Source organism: Bombus impatiens, unplaced genomic scaffold (genome assembly GCF_000188095.3).
Source record: "Bombus impatiens unplaced genomic scaffold, BIMP_2.2 scf_1439, whole genome shotgun sequence".
Lineage (NCBI taxonomy): Eukaryota > Metazoa > Arthropoda > Insecta > Hymenoptera > Apidae > Bombus > Bombus impatiens.
The window spans coordinates 20,222-25,353 of record NT_177858.1 but is presented as its reverse complement, the minus strand read 5'-3'; positions in this window follow the sequence as shown (position 1 = coordinate 25,353).

The following is a 5,132-nucleotide window of genomic DNA, read 5'->3' as shown; positions in this document are numbered from 1 at the left end:
TAAATAATCATACAGAACGCATTTTTTGACCTGATTACATCTTTCAACAACATAATGCATCTGTACACACATCAAGATTGGTCTAATCATATTTTATTGAAATAGTATATTTTATAGAAAATCGCTGGACAGAACTTGTTCACGACATATACGCGAATGGAAAGCAGTATCAACACATACAAGAATTAAAAAATGCAATTGTACGCGAATGAGATACGTTAAGTCAAAATTATATCCAGAAACTATATAAATCGATACCAAATCGTACAATAGAAGGAATAGAAAATAAAGGGGGACGTACTCATTATTAAATAAGTATATATGTTTGTTAAATTATTATTGTTAGTTACAATTTGTGTTGATTATTATTTTCTTATTGTACATGTGTTATCATTTCGTTCTTAAAATAAAACAATTTTTTTTGTTACACACTAAACCTCATAAGATTTTTAATTATTTTCAACGAACCGCATATCCTGAGCTCATAATGTTTTGATATTAAACGTTACAGACGAAAAACTTTGGACGCGTCATTAAGAAATTAAAGATAACACACCTGGGTTATTTTTTTGACGAAGAGTGTAGGTAGTTCTAAACCTTGCACTCTATATAAAGTAAAGAAAAATGGTTGGACTCTATAATTCATATGATTACTAAATATGATCTTCTAATTACATTTTTAGAAAGAAGTATACACAAGAAATTACTTTAAGTTGATACAGTCATGATTCAGACTTTAATTCGGTATTATAAATAATGAGTTCATGCGACGATATGAGTAGCAATCAGATATTAATCGATCTGTGTGTGGTACAGTGTCAGCTATACAAATAGGACTGTGTGGGAATTCAAACAGACATGCCTTCAAGACGTTCCGATACGAACGATGCTCTATTCATCGTTTCTTTAGCAGATAATTGAATGACCGAGAAAGCAGACAAGACGACACGTCTTATTGCACAATGCCTAATTATTACTTTTTAACTATTGAGAGTACAAAACCCATTGATGAAATTTTATATGGATTACGACTGCAGTTTGGAGATGAAACATTATCAACAATCCAAGTGTTTGCTTTTCATAAATTGTTTTCTAGACGTCGAGACAAACGTAACACCAGCAAAAATTAAAGCTGTTCAGAAACTGATTGAGCAAGATCGACGCGTAACAATCGGCTGCATTTACTCGAAAGTTAATAGTCATTAGAAGAGTAGTTTCCATCATTCCGAAGGTGTTAAAGTTCCACAAAATCACAACCACATAAAGAGGCGTTAGGGGGGCCACGCTTCAATAGCAACGAAGAAATACAACAAGTTCTGTACAAATAGCCTCTGACCCAGCTCTGCACTTTCTACGAAACTAGAATGGAAAAATTACAGGTCAGGTGACAAAGATGTATCCCTTGGCGAATAGGGAGACCTTGGAAATCGGGAATATCGACCCCATCGCCACAAAGGAAGAATTGGTGGAGGACATATCCACTAAACTGAACATAAAGGAAGAAAGATGGATAGAGACGAAATCCTTAAGGATGACGCAGTGGGAAACCCAGCAGGCGGTGGTTGTGCTGCCTGCAAGCACCGTTACCAGGGACAGACCGACTATTAAAGTTAAAACGAGATTGACAATTGCGTCGGCGAGGATTCTGCCCAATGTACTGAAATGGTATAGGTGTCACATGCTGGGGCATAATGTGGCCAGGTGTACGGTAGTGAGCACTGGTAATGAATTGTGCAGAAGATGTGGAGACAGGGGCCACACCATAAACCAGTGCACGAAGGAACCAAGGTGTGATATCTGCTGAAGGAGAACAGGAATATCTTGAGGCACATTACCGGTTCCCTGGAGTACCCTGCAGTAAAAGAGTGGATGAAGAGAGGTAATCCTAGCAGGAGATAATGATTCTAATAATTAACTTGAATAGGAGCAGGCTTGCACGGGAATTGATATACCAGTATGCCTCCGAAGCGGGAGTACACGTTGTATTCATATCGAAGTCTTATAGACAGCAGACATACTAGTACAACGACGACGAGGGCGATGCGTCGTTGTGGATGACTCTCTTCGAAGGGAAACAACCAGACGAGACCACCTTGGCCGCTTGAGATGGAATCGCAGGAGTCAGCGTGGATAGCGTGTTTTACATTGGGAGTTATTGCTCCCCCAATGTGAATATGAAACAGTTTAACAACTACGTCCAGAAGTTGGACACTCTGATTCAGGTGACCAAAAGGAGTTACTCAGTAACGATGATCGCCGGGGATTTTAACTCAAAGGCCACCGCATGGGAAAGCCATGTAAATGGCCGCAGGGGAATCAGCCTCCTGAACGTGTTCGCAAAGAATGGGATCGTTCCGATCAGTATGAACGAAGATCATCATTCTGTAGGAACGGAAGGAAAAGTTTCCTCGACATTATTAGCACGAACAAGGGATTGGCTAAAAAGTATGCAGGTAAGAAGTTGTCGAAGGTCTGGTCGGCATCAGACCATAGATACGTCCTGCATAATTTTAGGATTAAAAAGACAAGACGTAACGCCGAGAATTTCAAGTATTCGACGAGGGACGCCGATATGGACAAATTTGTTTTAACTTTTGACAATAATTATGAGAAATTATTTATTGATAATACGGACGACGAAGAATGTTTAGACTATTCTGGAAACGACGTATGCCTCCGCACTTAAAAAAATGTACTCACCAATGGGTAAGAAGAGATATAACTATTGGTGGAACGATGAAATAAGCAAGTTAAGGAAGGAGATGATGAAGAGCAGAAGAAAAGCTCAGAGTGCTAGGACTAAGGGCATGAACGACGCGACTCATTTGAGCGAACTTTACAAAGATAGTAAGAGGGAACTTGCGAGGGCGATCAAAGCGAATAAGGAAAGATGCTGGAGAGAGTTAAGTGTGACGCTGGATACGAACCCTTGGAGCAGGTCCTATAGGGCGACCATGTCTAGGATGGCCCGCAGAGTCCAGACGGATGGCCTCCAATTGGATGGGGTCCGATCTATAGTTGACGAGCTCTTCCTGACGAGGCCAACGCAGAGAAAGCAAGGTACATTGAGGAATACAACGGAGAAGAGCGAGGAGATGTCGACTGCAGGATCTCACAGGATGCCAGAGGAAGACCTGATGGATGCCTATAGGAGGATAAACCTGAACAAGGCGGCTGATGTAGACGGTATACCAGGAATGGCGGTCAAAGCATTGGTGGAGAGGAGAGCAGAAAAAGTGCTGAGAGTGTTGAATGCCGTGAACGACACGGGCAAGATTCCGACGAAATGGAAGATAGTGAGGGTGATGCTCATACCTCAACCGGGCAAAGATTCCACGTTAATATCGTCTTTCCGACCGACCAGCGTGCTTCTAGCACGTTGTAAAGTCTGGGAGCACACGTTTAAGAACCTCATCAAGGAAATCCTGGGACTGGACCCATTTGGTCAGTATGAGTTAAGGAGAAGAGTGAGTACGGTGAAGCCCTGTGCCGAGTAATGGATCTTGCTGACTGATCCAAGAGAAGAAATAGGATTTGTATGTTGGCAACGGTTGACGCGAAGAACACGTTTAACACTCTCAGTCGGAATAAAATTTTGGAGAAAGCAGAATCTATAGGGATGCCCAGAAAATTGGTGATACTCCTAAAAATTATCTCGAGATGTTATTGTGCGGTGATGTGCCGATAAAGGATTGAAGATCGCACGGGAGAAGACCGTTGGTGATACTGCTGACAGGCAAGCGAATCCCCAAGGTAATTAAGATGAACGTGGAGGGGCACCTTCTGACCACGAAACAGGAGATTAGATACCTTGGGGTGCAGAAAGTTCGGGGCTCATTTGAAGAAAATGCGTGGTAAGGCCGATGCTCTTATGGGAGCATTGAGATCGTTGCTGTCCAATATTAACGGTCCCACCGTCTCTGCGAGGAAACTCTATTATGGAGACTGGGAGTCGGTGGTGCTCTATGCGGCGCATGTATGGGCAAAGACAGTAAATAAGAAAAAGAATAGGGATACTCCTAAGAGGGCGTAAATGGCCGTGCTGATAAGATCATCTACGGTGTACCGCACAGTGTCCCACGCAGCACTGTGCGTGTTTACGGGTACCTTACCCATTTACTACACAATCGAGCTCCGGGCCGAGAAATATCGAATTAGAAAAGAATAGCTGCAGTCACGTTCAAGAGAAGATACGACCTCAGTTTTTTATGAAAGGATCAAGGCAATGGAGGAGCGTATGGAGGATCAGTGGAAGGAAGGGTGGCGTGACTATCGCAACGACAATTGGACGAAGAGGCTGGTGGCGAACATCTGCACGTTCAGGAGTCATGGGAGGTACATTAACCACTTTACTATGCAGATCCTGACCGGACACGGTATTTTTAACGTGTACCGAAGGATGATCAGGAAGGAAGTACACGCCCACTGCTGTGACTGCGATAGTAGAATAAGTCACGTAGAAAATTGGTATTATATTATATACTATATTATATCTGATATATACATTATTGACTGCTTAGAATATCTCTGTGCATCAATAGTGTTCTGTACATTTATTTTCTCGGATATATTGTAAGAATACTTATAAATGCCAATATCAATTTTGTTTACAAAGAAATGGAATAAAAAATGAAGGTTCCAATGTGAGATATAATGCCATATGATCCTCCGATACTTCATTCATAAGTGGTGCTGGTAGTAATATCATGTGATGGTGTGAATATCCTGAAAGAAAAGAGTTATAAATCGTTTCGGTAAATAAACTTGACGATTTATCAAGGTAATTCCAGTTGCCGTACCTGTAAGACCGAGTTCTTTACCGTCAGAGGTCTGTGCAAAACCAATTGTCATTTACTTTCTATTATTATCTTTTTATTTGTCGGAGACGGATCAGGAATAAGGTTGCGGGCGTTTGATGAATCTTCATTGGAATCAGCCATCGTCGGGTTATAACGAAGGTACGGTCGGTTAATACGAGTATGGATGCTACCGATTCGACAATCAACCGCGGCGGTTGGACACTCGCGATACTAGTGATGTTGGTCTTAGGTTCAATAACGAATCCGCGGTCAACGGGATGATAGATGTACGTGTTCACAAAAATCTAAGTCGGACCCTTTGCGAAAACGTGG